At 45.5% G+C, this 23,418-nt stretch overlaps 25 non-coding genes across 25 annotated transcripts; all 25 read right to left on the bottom strand.

Annotated features, from left to right (window-relative positions):
• Positions 1-407: 407 nt before the first annotated feature.
• TRNAG-UCC (transfer RNA glycine (anticodon UCC)) lies at positions 408-479 on the bottom strand. The gene has a single exon. It is a non-coding gene; the product is annotated as a tRNA-Gly (tRNA).
• Positions 480-904: 425 nt separating this feature from the next.
• TRNAG-UCC (transfer RNA glycine (anticodon UCC)) lies at positions 905-976 on the bottom strand. The gene has a single exon. It is a non-coding gene; the product is annotated as a tRNA-Gly (tRNA).
• A 334-nt stretch (positions 977-1,310) lies between these two features.
• TRNAG-UCC (transfer RNA glycine (anticodon UCC)) lies at positions 1,311-1,382 on the bottom strand. Its single transcript has one exon. It is a non-coding gene; the product is annotated as a tRNA-Gly (tRNA).
• Positions 1,383-2,213: 831 nt separating this feature from the next.
• TRNAG-UCC (transfer RNA glycine (anticodon UCC)) lies at positions 2,214-2,285 on the bottom strand. Its single transcript has one exon. It is a non-coding gene; the product is annotated as a tRNA-Gly (tRNA).
• A 425-nt stretch (positions 2,286-2,710) lies between these two features.
• TRNAG-UCC (transfer RNA glycine (anticodon UCC)) lies at positions 2,711-2,782 on the bottom strand. The gene has a single exon. It is a non-coding gene; the product is annotated as a tRNA-Gly (tRNA).
• A 334-nt stretch (positions 2,783-3,116) lies between these two features.
• Positions 3,117-3,188, bottom strand: TRNAG-UCC (transfer RNA glycine (anticodon UCC)). Its single transcript has one exon. It is a non-coding gene; the product is annotated as a tRNA-Gly (tRNA).
• Positions 3,189-4,019: 831 nt separating this feature from the next.
• Positions 4,020-4,091, bottom strand: TRNAG-UCC (transfer RNA glycine (anticodon UCC)). The gene has a single exon. It is a non-coding gene; the product is annotated as a tRNA-Gly (tRNA).
• A 1,146-nt stretch (positions 4,092-5,237) lies between these two features.
• On the bottom strand, positions 5,238-5,309 carry TRNAG-UCC (transfer RNA glycine (anticodon UCC)). The gene has a single exon. It is a non-coding gene; the product is annotated as a tRNA-Gly (tRNA).
• Positions 5,310-7,268: 1,959 nt separating this feature from the next.
• On the bottom strand, positions 7,269-7,340 carry TRNAG-UCC (transfer RNA glycine (anticodon UCC)). Its single transcript has one exon. It is a non-coding gene; the product is annotated as a tRNA-Gly (tRNA).
• Positions 7,341-8,486: 1,146 nt separating this feature from the next.
• Positions 8,487-8,558, bottom strand: TRNAG-UCC (transfer RNA glycine (anticodon UCC)). Its single transcript has one exon. It is a non-coding gene; the product is annotated as a tRNA-Gly (tRNA).
• Positions 8,559-8,983: 425 nt separating this feature from the next.
• Positions 8,984-9,055, bottom strand: TRNAG-UCC (transfer RNA glycine (anticodon UCC)). The gene has a single exon. It is a non-coding gene; the product is annotated as a tRNA-Gly (tRNA).
• Positions 9,056-9,389: 334 nt separating this feature from the next.
• On the bottom strand, positions 9,390-9,461 carry TRNAG-UCC (transfer RNA glycine (anticodon UCC)). Its single transcript has one exon. It is a non-coding gene; the product is annotated as a tRNA-Gly (tRNA).
• Positions 9,462-10,292: 831 nt separating this feature from the next.
• On the bottom strand, positions 10,293-10,364 carry TRNAG-UCC (transfer RNA glycine (anticodon UCC)). Its single transcript has one exon. It is a non-coding gene; the product is annotated as a tRNA-Gly (tRNA).
• Positions 10,365-12,185: 1,821 nt separating this feature from the next.
• On the bottom strand, positions 12,186-12,257 carry TRNAG-UCC (transfer RNA glycine (anticodon UCC)). Its single transcript has one exon. It is a non-coding gene; the product is annotated as a tRNA-Gly (tRNA).
• A 2,454-nt stretch (positions 12,258-14,711) lies between these two features.
• TRNAG-UCC (transfer RNA glycine (anticodon UCC)) lies at positions 14,712-14,783 on the bottom strand. Its single transcript has one exon. It is a non-coding gene; the product is annotated as a tRNA-Gly (tRNA).
• Positions 14,784-15,117: 334 nt separating this feature from the next.
• On the bottom strand, positions 15,118-15,189 carry TRNAG-UCC (transfer RNA glycine (anticodon UCC)). Its single transcript has one exon. It is a non-coding gene; the product is annotated as a tRNA-Gly (tRNA).
• Positions 15,190-15,928: 739 nt separating this feature from the next.
• Positions 15,929-16,000, bottom strand: TRNAG-UCC (transfer RNA glycine (anticodon UCC)). Its single transcript has one exon. It is a non-coding gene; the product is annotated as a tRNA-Gly (tRNA).
• Positions 16,001-16,333: 333 nt separating this feature from the next.
• On the bottom strand, positions 16,334-16,405 carry TRNAG-UCC (transfer RNA glycine (anticodon UCC)). Its single transcript has one exon. It is a non-coding gene; the product is annotated as a tRNA-Gly (tRNA).
• A 738-nt stretch (positions 16,406-17,143) lies between these two features.
• TRNAG-UCC (transfer RNA glycine (anticodon UCC)) lies at positions 17,144-17,215 on the bottom strand. Its single transcript has one exon. It is a non-coding gene; the product is annotated as a tRNA-Gly (tRNA).
• Positions 17,216-17,548: 333 nt separating this feature from the next.
• TRNAG-UCC (transfer RNA glycine (anticodon UCC)) lies at positions 17,549-17,620 on the bottom strand. Its single transcript has one exon. It is a non-coding gene; the product is annotated as a tRNA-Gly (tRNA).
• Positions 17,621-17,955: 335 nt separating this feature from the next.
• Positions 17,956-18,027, bottom strand: TRNAG-UCC (transfer RNA glycine (anticodon UCC)). The gene has a single exon. It is a non-coding gene; the product is annotated as a tRNA-Gly (tRNA).
• A 742-nt stretch (positions 18,028-18,769) lies between these two features.
• On the bottom strand, positions 18,770-18,841 carry TRNAG-UCC (transfer RNA glycine (anticodon UCC)). The gene has a single exon. It is a non-coding gene; the product is annotated as a tRNA-Gly (tRNA).
• Positions 18,842-19,581: 740 nt separating this feature from the next.
• Positions 19,582-19,653, bottom strand: TRNAG-UCC (transfer RNA glycine (anticodon UCC)). Its single transcript has one exon. It is a non-coding gene; the product is annotated as a tRNA-Gly (tRNA).
• A 744-nt stretch (positions 19,654-20,397) lies between these two features.
• On the bottom strand, positions 20,398-20,469 carry TRNAG-UCC (transfer RNA glycine (anticodon UCC)). Its single transcript has one exon. It is a non-coding gene; the product is annotated as a tRNA-Gly (tRNA).
• Positions 20,470-20,805: 336 nt separating this feature from the next.
• TRNAG-UCC (transfer RNA glycine (anticodon UCC)) lies at positions 20,806-20,877 on the bottom strand. Its single transcript has one exon. It is a non-coding gene; the product is annotated as a tRNA-Gly (tRNA).
• Positions 20,878-23,418: the final 2,541 nt, after the last annotated feature.

The raw sequence follows: 23,418 nt of genomic DNA, 5'->3' as shown, positions 1-23,418 counted from the left end.
ATGCGTTGGCCGGGAATCGAACCCGGGTCGACTGCTTGGAAGGCAGCTATGCTCACCACTATACCAGCAACGCTTGACACTAAAAGGACTATTTTTCTTTTTCTCGCTCACTAATTTTCCTAGTGAAATCAAAGCAAAGCTGACTCTGTCAGCTGCAATTGATGTTCCAAATGGCTGACACTGTTAGCTCATGTGTCTTCCTGACCTAAGAGCTACCTGACAGTGTCTGCAGTTTAGAATGTGAATTGCAGCTTACAGGTTCTCCTCAACAGTCCATCATCTGTCAAGAAGGCAGTCACTTTTACTTAGTTGCCCACGGGGTCGAAACCAGCTTGGGCCCACTCATTCTTCTCACTTTTCATCATGAAAGCGCAAGCATAGGAGATAGGTGAGAAAAACTCAAAGGATGCGTTGGCCGGGAATCGAACCCGGGTCAACTGCTTGGAAGGCAGCTATGCTCACCACTATACCACCAACGCTTGACACTAAAAGGACTATTTTTCTTTTTCTCGCTCACTAATTTTCCTAGTGAAATCAAAGCAAATAGCTTTAACAAAACAATCAACAAAAAGGTAAAAGAGTCATATCTTTCACCCCTCATTAAATACTGATCAGTGGTGAGTGACTCCTTAAAAAGAGACTCTGTCAGCTGCAATTGATGTTCCAAATGGCTGACACTGTTAGCTCATGTGTCTTCCAGACCTAAGAGCTACCTGACAGTGTCTGCAGTTTAGAATGTGAATTGCAGCTTACCGGTTCTCCTCAACAGTCCATCATCTGTCAAGAAGGCAGTCACTTTTACTTAGTTGCCCACGGGGTCGAAACCAGCTTGGGCCCACTCATTCTTCTCACTTTTCATCATGAAAGCGCAAGCACAGGAGATAGGTGAGAAAAACTCAAAGGATGCGTTGGCCGGGAATCGAACCCGGGTCAACTGCTTGGAAGGCAGCTATGCTCACCACTATACCACCAACGCTTGACACTAAAAGGACTATTTTTCTTTTTCTCGCTCACTAATTTTCCTAGTGAAATCAAAGCAAAGCTGACTCTGTCAGCTGCAATTGATGTTCCAAATGGCTGACACTGTTAGCTCATGTGTCTTCCTGACCTAAGAGCTACCTGACAGTGTCTGCAGTTTAGAATGTGAATTGCAGCTGACAGGTTCTTCTCAACAGACCATCATCTGTCAAGAAGGCAGTCACTTTTACTTAGTTGTCCACGGGGTCGAAACCAGCTTGGGCCCACTCATTCTTTTCACTTTTCATCATGAAAGCTCAGGCACAGGAGATAGGTGAGAAAAACTCAAAAGATGCGTTGGCCGGGAATCGAACCCGGGTCAACTGCTTGGAAGGCAGCTATGCTCACCACTATACCACCAACGCTTGACACTAAAATGACTATTTTTCTTTTTCTCGCTCACTAATTTTCCTAGTGAAATCAAAGCAAAGCTGACTCTGTCAGCTGCAATTGATGTTCCAAATGGCTGACACTGTTAGCTCATGTGTCTTCCTGACCTAAGAGCTACCTGACAGTGTCTGCAGTTTAGAATGTGAATTGCAGCTGACAGGTTCTCCTCAACAGTCCATCATCTGTCAAGAAGGCAGTCACTTTTACTTAGTTGCCCACGGGGTCGAAACCAGCTTGGGCCCACTCATTCTTCTCACTTTTCATCATGAAAGCGCAAGCATAGGAGATAGGTGAGAAAAACTCAAAGGATGCGTTGGCCGGGAATCGAACCCGGGTTAACTGCTTGGAAGGCAGCTATGCTCACCACTATACCACCAACGCTTGACACTAAAATGACTATTTTTCTTTTTCTCGCTCACTAATTTTCCTAGTGAAATCAAAGCAAATAGCTTTAACAAAACAATCAACAAAAAGGTAAAAGAGTCATATCTTTCACCCCTCATTAAATACTGATCAGTGGTGAGTGACTCCTTAAAAAGAGACTCTGTCAGCTGCAATTGATGTTCCAAATGGCTGACACTGTTAGCTCATGTGTCTTCCAGACCTAAGAGCTACCTGACAGTGTCTGCAGTTTAGAATGTGAATTGCAGCTTACCAGTTCTCCTCAACAGTCCATCATCTGTCAAGAAGGCAGTCACTTTTACTTAGTTGCCCACGGGGTCGAAACCAGCTTGGGCCCACTCATTCTTCTCACTTTTCATCATGAAAGCGCAAGCATAGGAGATAGGTGAGAAAAACTCAAAGGATGCGTTGGCCGGGAATCGAACCCGGGTCAACTGCTTGGAAGGCAGCTATGCTCACCACTATACCACCAACGCTTGACACTAAAAGGACTATTTTTCTTTTTCTCCCTCACTAATTTTCCTAGTGAAATCAAAGCAAATAGCTTTAACAAAACAATCAACAAAAAGGTAAAAGAGTCATATCTTTCACCCCTCATTAAATACTGATCAGTGGTGAGTGACTCCTTAAAAAGAGACTCTGTCAGCTGCAATTGATGTTCCAAATGGCTGACACTGTTAGCTCATGTGTCTTCCAGACCTAAGAGCTACCTGACAGTGTCTGCAGTTTAGAATGTGAATTGCAGCTTACCGGTTCTCCTCAACAGTCCATCATCTGTCAAGAAGGCAGTCACTTTTACTTAGTTGCCCACGGGGTCGAAACCAGCTTGGGCCCACTCATTCTTCTCACTTTTCATCATGAAAGCGCAAGCACAGGAGATAGGTGAGAAAAACTCAAAGGATGCGTTGGCCGGGAATCGAACCCGGGTCAACTGCTTGGAAGGCAGCTATGCTCACCACTATACCACCAACGCTTGACACTAAAAGGACTATTTTTCTTTTTCTCGCTCACTAATTTTCCTAGTGAAATCAAAGCAAAGCTGACTCTGTCAGCTGCAATTGATGTTCCAAATGGCTGACACTGTTAGCTCATGTGTCTTCCTGACCTAAGAGCTACCTGACAGTGTCTGCAGTTTAGAATGTGAATTGCAGCTGACAGGTTCTTCTCAACAGACCATCATCTGTCAAGAAGGCAGTCACTTTTACTTAGTTGTCCACGGGGTCGAAACCAGCTTGGGCCCACTCATTCTTTTCACTTTTCATCATGAAAGCTCAGGCACAGGAGATAGGTGAGAAAAACTCAAAAGATGCGTTGGCCGGGAATCGAACCCGGGTCAACTGCTTGGAAGGCAGCTATGCTCACCACTATACCACCAACGCTTGACACTAAAATGACTATTTTTCTTTTTCTCGCTCACTAATTTTCCTAGTGAAATCAAAGCAAAGCTGACTCTGTCAGCTGCAATTGATGTTCCAAATGGCTGACACTGTTAGCTCATGTGTCTTCCTGACCTAAGAGCTACCTGACAGTGTCTGCAGTTTAGAATGTGAATTGCAGCTGACAGGTTCTCCTCAACAGTCCATCATCTGTCAAGAAGGCAGTCACTTTTACTTAGTTGCCCACGGGGTCGAAACCAGCTTGGGCCCACTCATTCTTCTCACTTTTCATCATGAAAGCGCAAGCATAGGAGATAGGTGAGAAAAACTCAAAGGATGCGTTGGCCGGGAATCGAACCCGGGTTAACTGCTTGGAAGGCAGCTATGCTCACCACTATACCACCAACGCTTGACACTAAAATGACTATTTTTCTTTTTCTCGCTCACTAATTTTCCTAGTGAAATCAAAGCAAATAGCTTTAACAAAACAATCAACAAAAAGGTAAAAGAGTCATATCTTTCACCCCTCATTAAATACTGATCAGTGGTGAGTGACTCCTTAAAAAGAGACTCTGTCAGCTGCAATTGATGTTCCAAATGGCTGACACTGTTAGCTCATGTGTCTTCCAGACCTAAGAGCTACCTGACAGTGTCTGCAGTTTAGAATGTGAATTGCAGCTTACCAGTTCTCCTCAACAGTCCATCATCTGTCAAGAAGGCAGTCACTTTTACTTAGTTGCCCACGGGGTCGAAACCAGCTTGGGCCCACTCATTCTTCTCACTTTTCATCATGAAAGCGCAAGCATAGGAGATAGGTGAGAAAAACTCAAAGGATGCGTTGGCCGGGAATCGAACCCGGGTCAACTGCTTGGAAGGCAGCTATGCTCACCACTATACCACCAACGCTTGACACTAAAAGGACTATTTTTCTTTTTCTCCCTCACTAATTTTCCTAGTGAAATCAAAGCAAAGCTGACTCTGTCAGCTGCAATTGATGTTCCAAATGGCTGACACTGTTAGCTCATGTGTCTTCCTGACCTAAGAGCTACCTGACAGTGTCTGCAGTTTAGAATGTGAATTGCAGCTTACCGGTTCTCCTCAACAGTCCATCATCTGTCAAGAAGGCAGTCACTTTTACTTAGTTGCCCACGGGGTCGAAACCAGCTTGGGCCCACTCATTCTTCTCACTTTTCATCATGAAAGCGCAAGCACAGGAGATAGGTGAGAAAAACTCAAAGGATGCGTTGGCCGGGAATCGAACCCGGGTCAACTGCTTGGAAGGCAGCTATGCTCACCACTATACCACCAACACTTGACACTAAAAGGACTATTTTTCTTTTTCTCCCTCACTAATTTTCCTAGTGAAATCAAAGCAAAGCTGACTCTGTCAGCTGCAATTGATGTTCCAAATGGCTGACACTGTTAGCTCATGTGTCTTCCTGACCTAAGAGCTACCTGACAGTGTCTGCAGTTTAGAATGTGAATTGCAGCTGACAGGTTCTCCTCAACAGTCCATCATCTGTCAAGAAGGCAGTCACTTTTACTTAGTTGCCCACGGGGTCGAAACCAGCTTGGGCCCACTCATTCTTCTCACTTTTCATCATGAAAGCGCAAGCACAGGAGATAGGTGAGAAAAACTCAAAGGATGCGTTGGCCGGGAATCGAACCCGGGTCAACTGCTTGGAAGGCAGCTATGCTCACCACTATACCACCAACACTTGACACTAAAAGGACTATTTTTCTTTTTCTCCCTCACTAATTTTCCTAGTGAAATCAAAGCAAAGCTGACTCTGTCAGCTGCAATTGATGTTCCAAATGGCTGACACTGTTAGCTCATGTGTCTTCCTGACCTAAGAGCTACCTGACAGTGTCTGCAGTTTAGACTGTGAATTGCAGCTTACAGGTTCTCCTCAACAGTCCATCATCTGTCAAGAAGGCAGTCACTTTTACTTAGTTGCCCACGGGGTCGAAACCAGCTTGGGCCCACTCATTCTTCTCACTTTTCATCATGAAAGCGCAAGCATAGGAGATAGGTGAGAAAAACTCAAAGGATGCGTTGGCCGGGAATCGAACCCGGGTCAACTGCTTGGAAGGCAGCTATGCTCACCACTATACCACCAACGCTTGACACTAAAAGGACTATTTTTCTTTTTCTCGCTCACTAATTTTCCTAGTGAAATCAAAGCAAAGCTGACTCTGTCAGCTGCAATTGATGTTCCAAATGGCTGACACTGTTAGCTCATGTGTCTTCCTGACCTAAGAGCTACCTGACAGTGTCTGCAGTTTAGAATGTGAATTGCAGCTGACAGGTTCTCCTCAACAGTCCATCATCTGTCAAGAAGGCAGTCACTTTTACTTAGTTGTCCACGGGGTCGAAACCAGCTTGGGCCCACTCATTCTTTTCACTTTTCATCATGAAAGCTCAGGCACAGGAGATAGGTGAGAAAAACTCAAAAGATGCGTTGGCCGGGAATCGAACCCGGGTCGACTGCTTGGAAGGCAGCTATGCTCACCACTATACCACCAACGCTTGACACTAAAAGGACTATTTTTCTTTTTCTCCCTCACTAATTTTCCTAGTGAAATCAAAGCAAAGCTGACTCTGTCAGCTGCAATTGATGTTCCAAATGGCTGACACTGTTAGCTCATGTGTCTTCCAGACCTAAGAGCTACCTGACAGTGTCTGCAGTTTAGAATGTGAATTGCAGCTTACCGGTTCTCCTCAACAGTCCATCATCTGTCAAGAAGGCAGTCACTTTTACTTAGTTGCCCACGGGGTCGAAACCAGCTTGGGCCCACTCATTCTTCTCACTTTTCATCATGAAAGCGCAAGCACAGGAGATAGGTGAGAAAAACTCAAAGGATGCGTTGGCCGGGAATCGAACCCGGGTCAACTGCTTGGAAGGCAGCTATGCTCACCACTATACCACCAACACTTGACACTAAAAGGACTATTTTTCTTTTTCTCCCTCACTAATTTTCCTAGTGAAATCAAAGCAAAGCTGACTCTGTCAGCTGCAATTGATGTTCCAAATGGCTGACACTGTTAGCTCATGTGTCTTCCTGACCTAAGAGCTACCTGACAGTGTCTGCAGTTTAGAATGTGAATTGCAGCTGACAGGTTCTCCTCAACAGTCCATCATCTGTCAAGAAGGCAGTCACTTTTACTTAGTTGCCCACGGGGTCGAAACCAGCTTGGGCCCACTCATTCTTCTCACTTTTCATCATGAAAGCGCAAGCACAGGAGATAGGTGAGAAAAACTCAAAGGATGCGTTGGCCGGGAATCGAACCCGGGTCAACTGCTTGGAAGGCAGCTATGCTCACCACTATACCACCAACACTTGACACTTAAAAGGACTATTTTTCTTTTTCTCCCTCACTAATTTTCCTAGTGAAATCAAAGCAAAGCTGACTCTGTCAGCTGCAATTGATGTTCCAAATGGCTGACACTGTTAGCTCATGTGTCTTCCTGACCTAAGAGCTACCTGACAGTGTCTGCAGTTTAGACTGTGAATTGCAGCTTACAGGTTCTCCTCAACAGTCCATCATCTGTCAAGAAGGCAGTCACTTTTACTTAGTTGCCCACGGGGTCGAAACCAGCTTGGGCCCACTCATTCTTTTCACTTTTCATCATGAAAGCTCAGGCACAGGAGATAGGTGAGAAAAACTCAAAAGATGCGTTGGCCGGGAATCGAACCCGGATCGACTGCTTGGAAGGCAGCTATGCTCACCACTATACCACCAACGCTTGACACTAAAAGGACTATTTTTCTTTTTCTCCCTCACTAATTTTCCTAGTGAAATCAAAGCAAAGCTGACTCTGTCAGCTGCAATTGATGTTCCAAATGGCTGACACTGTTAGCTCATGTGTCTTCCTGACCTAAGAGCTACCTGACAGTGTCTGCAGTTTAGACTGTGAATTGCAGCTTACAGGTTCTCCTCAACAGTCCATCATCTGTCAAGAAGGCAGTCACTTTTACTTAGTTGCCCACGGGGTCGAAACCAGCTTGGGCCCACTCATTCTTCTCACTTTTCATCATGAAAGCGCAAGCACAGGAGATAGGTGAGAAAAACTCAAAGGATGCGTTGGCCGGGAATCGAACCCGGGTCAACTGCTTGGAAGGCAGCTATGCTCACCACTATACCACCAACGCTTGACACTAAAAGGACTATTTTTCTTTTTCTCGCTCACTTATTTTCCTAGTGAAATCAAAGCAAAGCTGACTCTGTCAGCTGCAATTGATGTTCCAAATGGCTGACACTGTTAGCTCATGTGTCTTCCTGACCTAAGAGCTACCTGACAGTGTCTGCAGTTTAGAATGTGAATTGCAGCTGACAGGTTCTCCTCAACAGTCCATCATCTGTCAAGAAGGCAGTCACTTTTACTTAGTTGCCCACGGGGTCGAAACCAGCTTGGGCCCACTCATTCTTCTCACTTTTCATCATGAAAGCGCAAGCACAGGAGATAGGTGAGAAAAACTCAAAGGATGCGTTGGCCGGGAATCGAACCCGGGTCAACTGCTTGGAAGGCAGCTATGCTCACCACTATACCACCAACACTTGACACTTAAAAGACTATTTTTCTTTTTCTCGCTCACTAATTTTCCTAGTGAAATCAAAGCAAAGCTGACTCTGTCAGCTGCAATTGATGTTCCAAATGGCTGACACTGTTAGCTCATGTGTCTTCCTGACCTAAGAGCTACCTGACAGTGTCTGCAGTTTAGAATGTGAATTGCAGCTGACAGGTTCTTCTCAACAGACCATCATCTGTCAAGAAGGCAGTCACTTTTACTTAGTTGTCCACGGGGTCGAAACCAGCTTGGGCCCACTCATTCTTTTCACTTTTCATCATGAAAGCTCAGGCACAGGAGATAGGTGAGAAAAACTCAAAAGATGCGTTGGCCGGGAATCGAACCCGGATTGACTGCTTGGAAGGCAGCTATGCTCACCACTATACCACCAACGCTTGACACTAAAAGGACTATTTTTCTTTTTCTCGCTCACTAATTTTCCTAGTGAAATCAAAGCAAAGCTGACTCTGTCAGCTGCAATTGATGTTCCAAATGGCTGACACTGTTAGCTCATGTGTCTTCCTGACCTAAGAGCTACCTGACAGTGTCTGCAGTTTAGACTGTGAATTGCAGCTTAAAGGTTCTCCTCAACAGTCCATCATCTGTCAAGAAGGCAGTCACTTTTACTTAGTTGCCCACGGGGTCGAAACCAGCTTGGGCCCACTCATTCTTCTCACTTTTCATCATGAAAGCGCAAGCATAGGAGATAGGTGAGAAAAACTCAAAGGATGCGTTGGCCGGGAATCGAACCCGGGTCAACTGCTTGGAAGGCAGCTATGCTCACCACTATACCACCAACGCTTGACACTAAAAGGACTATTTTTCTTTTTCTCGCTCACTAATTTTCCTAGTGAAATCAAAGCAAATAGCTTTAACAAAACAATCAACAAAAAGGTAAAAGAGTCATATCTTTCACCCCTCATTAAATACTGATCAGTGGTGAGTGACTCCTTAAAAAGAGACTCTGTCAGCTGCAATTGATGTTCCAAATGGCTGACACTGTTAGCTCATGTGTCTTCCAGACCTAAGAGCTACCTGACAGTGTCTGCAGTTTAGAATGTGAATTGCAGCTTACCGGTTCTCCTCAACAGTCCATCATCTGTCAAGAAGGCAGTCACTTTTACTTAGTTGCCCACGGGGTCGAAACCAGCTTGGGCCCACTCATTCTTCTCACTTTTCATCATGAAAGCGCAAGCACAGGAGATAGGTGAGAAAAACTCAAAGGATGCGTTGGCCGGGAATCGAACCCGGGTCAACTGCTTGGAAGGCAGCTATGCTCACCACTATACCACCAACGCTTGACACTAAAAGGACTATTTTTCTTTTTCTCGCTCACTAATTTTCCTAGTGAAATCAAAGCAAAGCTGACTCTGTCAGCTGCAATTGATGTTCCAAATGGCTGACACTGTTAGCTCATGTGTCTTCCTGACCTAAGAGCTACCTGACAGTGTCTGCAGTTTAGAATGTGAATTGCAGCTGACAGGTTCTTCTCAACAGACCATCATCTGTCAAGAAGGCAGTCACTTTTACTTAGTTGTCCACGGGGTCGAAACCAGCTTGGGCCCACTCATTCTTTTCACTTTTCATCATGAAAGCTCAGGCACAGGAGATAGGTGAGAAAAACTCAAAAGATGCGTTGGCCGGGAATCGAACCCGGGTCAACTGCTTGGAAGGCAGCTATGCTCACCACTATACCACCAACGCTTGACACTAAAATGACTATTTTTCTTTTTCTCGCTCACTAATTTTCCTAGTGAAATCAAAGCAAAGCTGACTCTGTCAGCTGCAATTGATGTTCCAAATGGCTGACACTGTTAGCTCATGTGTCTTCCTGACCTAAGAGCTACCTGACAGTGTCTGCAGTTTAGAATGTGAATTGCAGCTGACAGGTTCTCCTCAACAGTCCATCATCTGTCAAGAAGGCAGTCACTTTTACTTAGTTGCCCACGGGGTCGAAACCAGCTTGGGCCCACTCATTCTTCTCACTTTTCATCATGAAAGCGCAAGCATAGGAGATAGGTGAGAAAAACTCAAAGGATGCGTTGGCCGGGAATCGAACCCGGGTTAACTGCTTGGAAGGCAGCTATGCTCACCACTATACCACCAACGCTTGACACTAAAATGACTATTTTTCTTTTTCTCGCTCACTAATTTTCCTAGTGAAATCAAAGCAAATAGCTTTAACAAAACAATCAACAAAAAGGTAAAAGAGTCATATCTTTCACCCCTCATTAAATACTGATCAGTGGTGAGTGACTCCTTAAAAAGAGACTCTGTCAGCTGCAATTGATGTTCCAAATGGCTGACACTGTTAGCTCATGTGTCTTCCAGACCTAAGAGCTACCTGACAGTGTCTGCAGTTTAGAATGTGAATTGCAGCTTACCAGTTCTCCTCAACAGTCCATCATCTGTCAAGAAGGCAGTCACTTTTACTTAGTTGCCCACGGGGTCGAAACCAGCTTGGGCCCACTCATTCTTCTCACTTTTCATCATGAAAGCGCAAGCATAGGAGATAGGTGAGAAAAACTCAAAGGATGCGTTGGCCGGGAATCGAACCCGGGTCAACTGCTTGGAAGGCAGCTATGCTCACCACTATACCACCAACGCTTGACACTAAAAGGACTATTTTTCTTTTTCTCCCTCACTAATTTTCCTAGTGAAATCAAAGCAAAGCTGACTCTGTCAGCTGCAATTGATGTTCCAAATGGCTGACACTGTTAGCTCATGTGTCTTCCTGACCTAAGAGCTACCTGACAGTGTCTGCAGTTTAGAATGTGAATTGCAGCTTACCGGTTCTCCTCAACAGTCCATCATCTGTCAAGAAGGCAGTCACTTTTACTTAGTTGCCCACGGGGTCGAAACCAGCTTGGGCCCACTCATTCTTCTCACTTTTCATCATGAAAGCGCAAGCATAGGAGATAGGTGAGAAAAACTCAAAGGATGCGTTGGCCGGGAATCGAACCCGGGTCAACTGCTTGGAACAGTCCATCATCTGTCAAGAAGGCAGTCACTTTTACTTAGTTGCCCACGGGGTCGAAACCAGCTTGGGCCCACTCATTCTTCTCACTTTTCATCATGAAAGCGCAAGCACAGGAGATAGGTGAGAAAAACTCAAAGGATGCGTTGGCCGGGAATCGAACCCGGGTCAACTGCTTGGAAGGCAGCTATGCTCACCACTATACCACCAACACTTGACACTTAAAAGACTATTTTTCTTTTTCTCGCTCACTAATTTTCCTAGTGAAATCAAAGCAAAGCTGACTCTGTCAGCTGCAATTGATGTTCCAAATGGCTGACACTGTTAGCTCATGTGTCTTCCTGACCTAAGAGCTACCTGACAGTGTCTGCAGTTTAGAATGTGAATTGCAGCTGACAGGTTCTTCTCAACAGACCATCATCTGTCAAGAAGGCAGTCACTTTTACTTAGTTGTCCACGGGGTCGAAACCAGCTTGGGCCCACTCATTCTTTTCACTTTTCATCATGAAAGCTCAGGCACAGGAGATAGGTGAGAAAAACTCAAAAGATGCGTTGGCCGGGAATCGAACCCGGGTCAACTGCTTGGAAGGCAGCTATGCTCACCACTATACCAGCAACGCTTGACACTAAAAGGACTATTTTTCTTTTTCTCGCTCACTAATTTTCCTAGTGAAATCAAAGCAAAGCTGACTCTGTCAGCTGCAATTGATGTTCCAAATGGCTGACACTGTTAGCTCATGTGTCTTCCTGACCTAAGAGCTACCTGACAGTGTCTGCAGTTTAGACTGTGAATTGCAGCTTACAGGTTCTCCTCAACAGTCCATCATCTGTCAAGAAGGCAGTCACTTTTACTTAGTTGCCCACGGGGTCGAAACCAGCTTGGGCCCACTCATTCTTCTCACTTTTCATCATGAAAGCGCAAGCACAGGAGATAGGTGAGAAAAACTCAAAGGATGCGTTGGCCGGGAATCGAACCCGGGTTAACTGCTTGGAAGGCAGCTATGCTCACCACTATACCACCAACGCTTGACACTAAAATGACTATTTTTCTTTTTCTCGCTCACTAATTTTCCTAGTGAAATCAAAGCAAATAGCTTTAACAAAACAATCAACAAAAAGGTAAAAGAGTCATATCTTTCACCCCTCATTAAATACTGATCAGTGGTGAGTGACTCCTTAAAAAGAGACTCTGTCAGCTGCAATTGATGTTCCAAATGGCTGACACTGTTAGCTCATGTGTCTTCCAGACCTAAGAGCTACCTGACAGTGTCTGCAGTTTAGAATGTGAATTGCAGCTTACCAGTTCTCCTCAACAGTCCATCATCTGTCAAGAAGGCAGTCACTTTTACTTAGTTGCCCACGGGGTCGAAACCAGCTTGGGCCCACTCATTCTTCTCACTTTTCATCATGAAAGCGCAAGCATAGGAGATAGGTGAGAAAAACTCAAAGGATGCGTTGGCCGGGAATCGAACCCGGGTCAACTGCTTGGAAGGCAGCTATGCTCACCACTATACCACCAACGCTTGACACTAAAAGGACTATTTTTCTTTTTCTCGCTCACTAATTTTCCTAGTGAAATCAAAGCAAAGCTGACTCTGTCAGCTGCAATTGATGTTCCAAATGGCTGACACTGTTAGCTCATGTGTCTTCCTGACCTAAGAGCTACCTGACAGTGTCTGCAGTTTAGAATGTGAATTGCAGCTTACCGGTTCTCCTCAACAGTCCATCATCTGTCAAGAAGGCAGTCACTTTTACTTAGTTGCCCACGGGGTCGAAACCAGCTTGGGCCCACTCATTCTTCTCACTTTTCATCATGAAAGCGCAAGCATAGGAGATAGGTGAGAAAAACTCAAAGGATGCGTTGGCCGGGAATCGAACCCGGGTCAACTGCTTGGAAGGCAGCTATGCTCACCACTATACCAGCAACGCTTGACACTAAAAGGACTATTTTTCTTTTTCTCGCTCACTAATTTTCCTAGTGAAATCAAAGCAAAGCTGACTCTGTCAGCTGCAATTGATGTTCCAAATGGCTGACACTGTTAGCTCATGTGTCTTCCTGACCTAAGAGCTACCTGACAGTGTCTGCAGTTTAGAATGTGAATTGCAGCTGACAGGTTCTTCTCAACAGACCATCATCTGTCAAGAAGGCAGTCACTTTTACTTAGTTGTCCACGGGGTCGAAACCAGCTTGGGCCCACTCATTCTTTTCACTTTTCATCATGAAAGCTCAGGCACAGGAGATAGGTGAGAAAAACTCAAAAGGATGCGTTGGCCGGGAATCGAACCCGGGTCAACTGCTTGGAAGGCAGCTATGCTCACCACTATACCAGCAACGCTTGACACTAAAAGGACTATTTTTCTTTTTCTCGCTCACTAATTTTCCTAGTGAAATCAAAGCAAAGCTGACTCTGTCAGCTGCAATTGATGTTCCAAATGGCTGACACTGTTAGCTCATGTGTCTTCCTGACCTAAGAGCTACCTGACAGTGTCTGCAGTTTAGAATGTGAATTGCAGCTTACAGGTTCTCCTCAACAGTCCATCATCTGTCAAGAAGGCAGTCACTTTTACTTAGTTGCCCACGGGGTCGAAACCAGCTTGGGCCCACTCATTCTTCTCACTTTTCATCATGAAAGCGCAAGCATAGGAGATAGGTGAGAAAAACTCAAAGGATGCGTTGGCCGGGAATCGAACCGGGTCAACTGCTTGGAAGGCAGCTATGCTCACCACTATACCAGCAACGCTTGACACTAAAAGGACTATTTTTCTTTTTCTCGCTCACTAATTTTCCTAGTGAAATCAAAGCAAAGCTGACTCTGTCAGCTGCAATTGATGTTCCAAATGGCTGACACTGTAGCTCATGTGTCTTCCTGACCTAAGAGCTACCTGACAGTGTCTGCAGTTTAGAATGTGAATTGCAGCTGACAGGTTCTTCTCAACAGACCATCATCTGTCAAGAAGGCAGTCACTTTTACTTAGTTGTCCACGGGGTCGAAACCAGCTTGGGCCCACTCATTCTTTTCACTTTTCATCATGAAAGCTCAGGCACAGGAGATAGGTGAGAAAAACTCAAAAGATGCGTTGGCCGGGAATCGAACCCGGGTCGACTGCTTGGAAGGCAGCTATGCTCACCACTATACCAGCAACGCTTGACACTAAAAGGACTATTTTTCTTTTTCTCGCTCACTAATTTTCCTAGTGAAATCAAAGCAAAGCTGACTCTGTCAGCTGCAATTGATGTTCCAAATGGCTGACACTGTTAGCTCATGTGTCTTCCTGACCTAAGAGCTACCTGACAGTGTCTGCAGTTTAGAATGTGAATTGCAGCTGACAGGTTCTCCTCAACAGTCCATCATCTGTCAAGAAGGCAGTCACTTTTACTTAGTTGTCCACGGGGTCGAAACCAGCTTGGGCCCACTCATTCTTTTCACTTTTCATCATGAAAGCTCAGGCACAGGAGATAGGTGAGAAAAACTCAAAAGATGCGTTGGCCGGGAATCGAACCCGGGTCGACTGCTTGGAAGGCAGCTATGCTCACCACTATACCACCAACGCTTGACACTAAAAGGACTATTTTTCTTTTTCTCGCTCACTAATTTTCCTAGTGAAATCAAAGCAAATAGCTTTAACAAAACAATCAACAAAAAGGTAAAAGAGTCATATCTTTCACCCCTCGTTGAATACTGATCAGTGGTGAGTGACTCCTTAAAAAGAGACTCTGTCAGCTGCAATTGATGTTCCAAATGGCTGACACTGTTAGCTCATGTGTCTTCCAGACCTAAGAGCTACCTGACAGTGTCTGCAGTTTAGAATGTGAATTGCAGCTTACCGGTTCTCCTCAACAGTCCATCATCTGTCAAGAAGGCAGTCACTTTTACTTAGTTGCCCACGGGGTCGAAACCAGCTTGGGCCCACTCATTCTTCTCACTTTTCATCATGAAAGCGCAAGCACAGGAGATAGGTGAGAAAAACTCAAAGGATGCGTTGGCCGGGAATCGAACCCGGGTCAACTGCTTGGAAGGCAGCTATGCTCACCACTATACCACCAACGCTTGACACTAAAAGGACTATTTTTCTTTTTCTCCCTCACTAATTTTCCTAGTGAAATCAAAGCAAAGCTGACTCTGTCAGCTGCAATTGATGTTCCAAATGGCTGACACTGTTAGCTCATGTGTCTTCCTGACCTAAGAGCTACCTGACAGTGTCTGCAGTTTAGAATGTGAATTGCAGCTGACAGGTTCTCCTCAACAGTCCATCATCTGTCAAGAAGGCAGTCACTTTTACTTAGTTGCCCACGGGGTCGAAACCAGCTTGGGCCCACTCATTCTTCTCACTTTTCATCATGAAAGCGCAAGCACAGGAGATAGGTGAGAAAAACTCAAAGGATGCGTTGGCCGGGAATCGAACCCGGGTCAACTGCTTGGAAGGCAGCTATGCTCACCACTATACCACCAACGCTTGACACTAAAAGGACTATTTTTCTTTTTCTCGCTCACTAATTTTCCTAGTGAAATCAAAGCAAAGCTGACTCTGTCAGCTGCAATTGATGTTCCAAATGGCTGACACTGTTAGCTCATGTGTCTTCCTGACCTAAGAGCTACCTGACAGTGTCTGCAGTTTAGAATGTGAATTGCAGCTGACAGGTTCTCCTCAAACAGTCCATCATCTGTCAAGAAGGCAGTCACTTTACTTAGTTGTCCACGGGGTCGAAACCAGCTTGGGCCCACTCATTCTTCTCACTTTTCATCATGAAAGCTCAGGCACAGGAGATAGGTGAGAAAAACTCAAAGATGCGTTGGCCGGGAATCGAACCCGGGTTGACTGCTTGGAAGGCAGCTATGCTCACCACTATACCACCAACGCTTGACACTAAAAGGACTATTTTTCTTTTTCTCCCTCACTAATTTTCCTAGTGAAATCAAAGCAAAGCTGACTCTGTCAGCTGCAATTGATGTTCCAAATGGCTGACACTGTTAGCTCATGTGTCTTCCTGACCTAAGAGCTACCTGACAGTGTCTGCAGTTTAGACTGTGAATTGCAGCTGACAGGTTCTCCTCAACAGTCCATCATCTGTCAAGAAGGCAGTCACTTTTACTTAGTTGCCCACGGGGTCGAAACCAGCTTGGGCCCACTCATTCTTCTCACTTTTCATCATGAAAGCGCAAGCACAGGAGATAGGTGAGAAAAACTCAAAGGATGCGTTGGCCGGGAATCGAACCCGGGTCAACTGCTTGGAAGGCAGCTATGCTCACCACTATACCACCAACGCTTGACACTAAAAGGACTATTTTTCTTTTCTCGCTCACTAATTTTCCTAGTGAAATCAAAGCAAAGCTGACTCTGTCAGCTGCAATTGATGTTCCAAATGGCTGACACTGTTAGCTCATGTGTCTTCCTGACCTAAGAGCTACCTGACAGTGTCTGCAGTTTAGAATGTGAATTGCAGCTGACAGGTTCTCCTCAACAGTCCATCATCTGTCAAGAAGGCAGTCACTTTTACTTAGTTGCCCACGGGGTCGAAACCAGCTTGGGCCCACTCATTCTTCTCACTTTTCATCATGAAAGCGCAAGCACAGGAGATAGGTGAGAAAAACTCAAAGGATGCGTTGGCCGGGAATCGAACCCGGGTCAACTGCTTGGAAGGCAGCTATGCTCACCACTATACCACCAACGCTTGACACTAAAATGACTATTTTTCTTTTTCTCGCTCACTAATTTTCCTAGTGAAATCAAAGCAAAGCTGACTCTGTCAGCTGCAATTGATGTTCCAAATGGCTGACACTGTTAGCTCATGTGTCTTCCTGACCTAAGAGCTACCTGACAGTGTCTGCAGTTTAGAATGTGAATTGCAGCTGACAGGTTCTCCTCAACAGTCCATCATCTGTCAAGAAGGCAGTCACTTTTACTTAGTTGCCCACGGGGTCGAAACCAGCTTGGGCCCACTCATTCTTCTCACTTTTCATCATGAAAGCTCAGGCACAGGAGATAGGTGAGAAAAACTCAAAAGATGCGTTGGCCGGGAATCGAACCCGGGTCGACTGCTTGGAAGGCAGCTATGCTCACCACTATACCACCAACGCTTGACACTAAAGGACTATTTTTCTTTTCTCGCTCACTAATTTTCCTAGTGAAATCAAAGCAAAGCTGACTCTGTCAGCTGCAATTGATGTTCCAAATGGCTGACACTGTTAGCTCATGTGTCTTCCTGACCTAAGAGCTACCTGACAGTGTCTGCAGTTTAGACTGTGAATTGCAGCTTACAGGTTCTCCTCAACAGTCCATCATCTGTCAAGAAGGCAGTCACTTTTACTTAGTTGCCCACGGGGTCGAAACCAGCTTGGGCCCACTCATTCTTCTCACTTTTCATCATGAAAGCGCAAGCACAGGAGATAGGTGAGAAAAACTCAAAGGATGCGTTGGCCGGGAATCGAACCCGGGTCAACTGCTTGGAAGGCAGCTATGCTCACCACTATACCACCAACGCTTGACACTAAAATGACTATTTTTCTTTTTCTCGCTCACTAATTTTCCTAGTGAAATCAAAGCAAAGCTGACTCTGTCAGCTGCAATTGATGTTCCAAATGGCTGACACTGTTAGCTCATGTGTCTTCCTGACCTAAGAGCTACCTGACAGTGTCTGCAGTTTAGAATGTGAATTGCAGCTGACAGGTTCTCCTCACAGTCCATCATCTGTCAAGAAGGCAGTCACTTTTACTTAGTTGCCCACGGGGTCGAAACCAGCTTGGGCCCACTCATTCTTCTCACTTTTCATCATGAAAGCGCAAGCACAGGAGATAGGTGAGAAAAACTCAAAGGATGCGTTGGCCGGGAATCGAACCCGGGTCAACTGCTTGGAAGGCAGCTATGCTCACCACTATACCACCAACGCTTGACACTAAAAGGACTATTTTTCTTTTTCTCGCTCACTAATTTTCCTAGTGAAATCAAAGCAAAGCTGACTCTGTCAGCTGCAATTGATGTTCCAAATGGCTGACACTGTTAGCTCATGTGTCTTCCTGACCTAAGAGCTACCTGACAGTGTCTGCAGTTTAGAATGTGAATTGCAGCTGACAGGTTCTCCTCAACAGTCCATCATCTGTCAAGAAGGCAGTCACTTTTACTTAGTTGCCCACGGGGTCGAAACCAGCTTGGGCCCACTCATTCTTCTCACTTTTCATCATGAAAGCGCAAGCACAGGAGATAGGTGAGAAAAAACTCAAAGGATGCGTTGGCCGGGAATCGAACCCGGGTCAACTGCTTGGAAGGCAGCTATGCTCACCACTATACCACCAACGCTTGACACTAAAATGACTATTTTTCTTTTTCTCGCTCACTAATTTTCCTAGTGAAATCAAAGCAAAGCTGACTCTGTCAGCTGCAATTGATGTTCCAAATGGCTGACACTGTTTAGCTCATGTGTCTTCCTGACCTAAGAGCTACCTGACAGTGTCTGCAGTTTAGAATGTGAATTGCAGCTGACAGGTTCTCCTCAACAGTCCATCATCTGTCAAGAAGGCAGTCACTTTTACTTAGTTGCCCACGGGGTCGAAACCAGCTTGGGCCCACTCATTCTTCTCACTTTTCATCATGAAAGCGCAAGCACAGGAGATAGGTGAGAAAAACTCAAAGGATGCGTTGGCCGGGAATCGAACCCGGGTCAACCTGCTTGGAAGGCAGCTATGCTCACCACTATACCACCAACGCTTGACACTAAAATGACTATTTTTCTTTTTCTCGCTCACTAATTTTCCTAGTGAAATCAAAGCAAAGCTGACTCTGTCAGCTGCAATTGATGTTCCAAATGGCTGACACTGTTAGCTCATGTGTCTTCCTGACCTAAGAGCTACCTGACAGTGTCTGCAGTTTAGAATGTGAATTGCAGCTGACAGGTTCTCCTCAACAGTCCATCATCTGTCAAGAAGGCAGTCACTTTTACTTAGTTGCCCACGGGGTCGAAACCAGCTTGGGCCCACTCATTCTTCTCACTTTTCATCATGAAAGCGCAAGCACAGGAGATAGGTGAGAAAAACTCAAAGGATGCGTTGGCCGGGAATCGAACCCGGGTCAACTGCTTGGAAGGCAGCTATGCTCACCACTATACCACCAACGCTTGACACTAAAAAGGACTATTTTTCTTTTTCTCGCTCACTAATTTTCCTAGTGAAATCAAAGCAAAGCTGACTCTGTCAGCTGCAATTGATGTTCCAAATGGCTGACACTGTTAGCTCATGTGTCTTCCTGACCTAAGAGCTACCTGACAGTGTCTGCAGTTTAGAATGTGAATTGCAGCTGACAGGTTCTCCTCAACAGTCCATCATCTGTCAAGAAGGCAGTCACTTTTACTTAGTTGCCCACGGGGTCGAAACCAGCTTGGGCCCACTCATTCTTCTCACTTTTCATCATGAAAGCTCAGGCACAGGAGATAGGTGAGAAAAACTCAAAAGATGCGTTGGCCGGGAATCGAACCCGGGTCGACTGCTTGGAAGGCAGCTATGCTCACCACTATACCACCAACGCTTGACACTAAAATGACTATTTTTCTTTTTCTCGCTCACTAATTTTCCTAGTGAAATCAAAGCAAAGCTGACTCTGTCAGCTGCAATTGATGTTCCAAATGGCTGACACTGTTAGCTCATGTGTCTTCCTGACCTAAGAGCTACCTGACAGTGTCTGCAGTTTAGACTGTGAATTGCAGCTTACAGGTTCTCCTCAACAGTCCATCATCTGTCAAGAAGGCAGTCACTTTTACTTAGTTGCCCACGGGGTCGAAACCAGCTTGGGCCCACTCATTCTTCTCACTTTCATCATGAAAGCGCAAGCACAGGAGATAGGTGAGAAAAACTCAAAGGATGCGTTGGCCGGGAATCGAACCCGGGTCAACTGCTTGGAAGGCAGCTATGCTCACCACTATACCACCAACGCTTGACACTAAAATGACTATTTTTCTTTTTCTCGCTCACTAATTTTCCTAGTGAAATCAAAGCAAAGCTGACTCTGTCAGCTGCAATTGATGTTCCAAATGGCTGACACTGTTAGCTCATGTGTCTTCCTTTTCTAAGAGCTACCTGACAGTGTCTGCAGTTTAGAATGTGAATTGCAGCTGACAGGTTCTCCTCAACAGTCCATCATCTGTCAAGAAGGCAGTCACTTTTACTTAGTTGCCCACGGGGTCGAAACCAGCTTGGGCCCACTCATTCTTCTCACTTTTCATCATGAAAGCGCAAGCACAGGAGATAGGTTGAGAAAACTCAAAGGATGCGTTGGCCCGGGAATCGAACCCGGGTCAACTGCTTGGAAGGCAGCTATGCTCACCACTATACCACCAACGCTTGACACTAAAAGGACTATTTTTCTTTTTCTCGCTCACTACATATTTCCTAGTGAAATCAAAGCAAAGCTGACTCTGTCAGCTGCAATTGATGTTCCAAATGGCTGACACTGTTAGCTCATGTGTCTTCCTGACCTAAGAGCTACCTGACAGTGTCTGCAGTTTAGAATGTGAATTGCAGCTGACAGGTTCTCCTCAACAGTCCATCATCTGTCAAGAAGGGCAGTCACTTTTACTTAGTTGCCCACGGGGTCGAAACCAGCTTGGGCCCACTCATTCTTCTCACTTTTCATCATGAAAGCGCAAGCACAGGAGATAGGTGAGAAAAACTCAAAGGATGCGTTGGCCGGGAATCGAACCCGGGTCAACTGCTTGGAAGGCAGCTATGCTCACCACTATACCACCAACGCTTGACACTAAAATGACTATTTTTCTTTTTCTCGCTCACTAATTTTCCTAGTGAAATCAAAGCAAAGCTGGACTCTGTCAGCTGCAATTGATGTTCCAAATGGCTGACACTGTTAGCTCATGTGTCTTCCTGACCTAAGAGCTACCTGACAGTGTCTGCAGTTTAGAATGTGAATTGCAGCTGACAGGTTCTCCTCAACAGTCCATCATCTGTCAAGAAGGCAGTCACTTTTACTTAGTTGCCCACGGGGTCGAAACCAGCTTGGGCCCACTCATTCTTCTCACTTTTCATCATGAAAGCGCAAGCACAGGAGATAGGTGAGAAAAACTCAAAAGGATGCGTTGGCCGGGAATCGAACCCGGGTCAACTGCTTGGAAGGCAGCTATGCTCACCACTATACCACCAACGCTTGACACTAAAATGACTATTTTTCTTTTTCTCGCTCACTAATTTTCCTAGTGAAATCAAAGCAAAGCTGACTCTGTCAGCTGCAATTGATGTTCCAAATGGCTGACACTGTTAGCTCATGTGTCTTCCTGACCTAAGAGCTACCTGACAGTGTCTGCAGTTTAGAATGTGAATTGCAGCTGACAGGTTCTCCTCAACAGTCCATCATCTGTCAAGAAGGCAGTCACTTTTACTTAGTTGCCCACGGGGTCGAAACCAGCTTGGGCCCACTCATTCTTCTCACTTTTCATCATGAAAGCGCAGGCACAGGAGATAGGTGAGAAAACTCAAAGGAATGCGTTGGCCGGGAATCGAACCCGGGTCAGACTGCTTGGAAGGCAGCTATGCTCACCACTATACCACCAACGCTTGACACTAAAATGACTATTTTTCTTTTTCTCGCTCACTAATTTTCCTAGTGAAATCAAAGCAAGCTGACTCTGTCAGCTGCAATTGATGTTCCAAATGGCTGACACTGTTAGCTCATGTGTCTTCCTGACCTAAGAGCTACCTGACAGTGTCTGCAGTTTAGAATGTGAATTGCAGCTGACAGGTTCTCCTCAACAGTCCATCATCTGTCAAGAAGGCAGTCACTTTTACTTAGTTGCCCACGGGGTCGAAACCAGCTTGGGCCCACTCATTCTTCTCACTTTTCATCATGAAAGCGCAAGCACAGGAGATAGGTGAGAAAAACTCAAAGAATGCGGTGGCCGGGAATCGAACCCGGTTCAACTGCTTGGAAGGCAGCTATGCTCACCACTATACCACCAACGCTTGACACTAAAAGGACTATTTTTCTTTTTCTCGCTCACTAATTTTCCTAGTGAAATCAAAGCAAAGCTGACTCTGTCAGCTGCAATTGATGTTCCAAATGGCTGACACTGTTAGCTCATGTGTCTTCCTGACCTAAGAGCTACCTGACAGTGTCTGCAGTTTAGAATGTGAATTGCAGCTGACAGGTTCTCCTCAACAGTCCATCATCTGTCAAGAAGGCAGTCACTTTTACTTAGTTGCCCACGGGGTCGAAACCAGCTTGGGCCCACTCATTCTTCTCACTTTTCATCATGAAAGCGCAAGCACAGGAGATAGGTGAGAAAAACTCAAAGGATGCGTTGGCCGGGAATCGAACCCGGGTCAACTGCTTGGAAGGCAGCTATGCTCACACTATACCACCAACGCTTGACACTAAAAGGACTATTTTTCTTTTTCTCGCTCACTAATTTTCCTAGTGAAATCAAAGCAAAGCTGACTCTGTCAGCTGCAATTGATGTTCCAAATGGCTGACACTGTTAGCTCATGTGTCTTCCTGACCTAAGAGCTACCTGACAGTGTCTGCAGTTTAGAATGTGAATTGCAGCTGACAGGTTCTCCTCAACAGTCCATCATCTGTCAAGAAGGCAGTCACTTTTACTTAGTTGCCCACGGGGTCGAAACCAGTTGGGGCACTCATTACTTCTCACTTTCATCATGAAAGCGCAAGCACAGGAGATAGGTGAGAAAAACTCAAAGGATGCGTTGGCGGGAATCGAACCCGGGTCAACTGCTGGAAGGCAGCTATGCTCACCACTATACCACCAACGCTTGACACTAAAAGGACTATTTTTCTTTTTCTCGCTCACTAATTTTCTAGTGAAATCAAAGCAAAGCTGACTCTGTCAGCTGCAATTGATGTTCCAAATGGCTGACACTGTTAGCTCATGTGTTTTCCTGACCTAAGAGCTACCTGACAGTGTCTGCAGTTTAGAATGTGAATTGCAGCTGACAGGTTCTCCTCAACAGTCCATCATCTGTCAAGAAGGCAGTCACTTTTACTTAGTGCCCACGGGGTCGAAACCAGCTTGGGCCCACTATTCTTCTCACTTTTCATCATGAAAGATCAGGCACAGGAGATAGGTGAGAAAAACTCAAAGATGCGTTGGCCGGGAATCGAACCCGGGTCAACTGCTTGGAAGGCAGCTATGCTCACACTTACCACCAACGCTTGACACTAAAAGGACTATTTTTCTTTTTCTCGCTCACTAATTTTCCTAGTGAAATCAAAGCAAAGCTGACCTGTCAGCTGCAATTGAGTTCCAAATGGCTGACACTGTAGCTCATGTGTCTTCCTGACTAAGAGCTACCTGACAGTGTCTGCAGTTTAGACTGTGAATTGCAGCTTACAGGTTCTCCTCAACAGTCCATCATCTGTCAAGAAGGCAGTCACTTTACTTAGTTGCCCACGGGGTCGAAACCAGCTTGGCCCACTCATTCTTCTCACTTTTCATCATGAAAGCGCAAGCACAGGAGATAGGTGAGAAAAACTCAAAGATGCGTGGCCGCGAATCGAACGGGTCAACTGCTTGGAAGGCAGCTATGCTCACCACTATACCACCAACGCTTGACACTAAAAATGACTATTTCTTTTTCTCGCTCACTAATTTTCCTAGTGAAATCAAAGCAAGCTGACTCTGTCAGCTGCAATTGATGTTCCAAATGGATGACACTGTTAGCTCATGTTGTCTTC

This window comes from Dendropsophus ebraccatus, chromosome 6 (assembly GCF_027789765.1).
Source record: "Dendropsophus ebraccatus isolate aDenEbr1 chromosome 6, aDenEbr1.pat, whole genome shotgun sequence".
Taxonomy (NCBI): Eukaryota; Metazoa; Chordata; class Amphibia; order Anura; family Hylidae; genus Dendropsophus; species Dendropsophus ebraccatus.
Note: the sequence above shows the minus strand (reverse complement) of the source record. Positions and strands in the feature narration are given on the sequence as shown.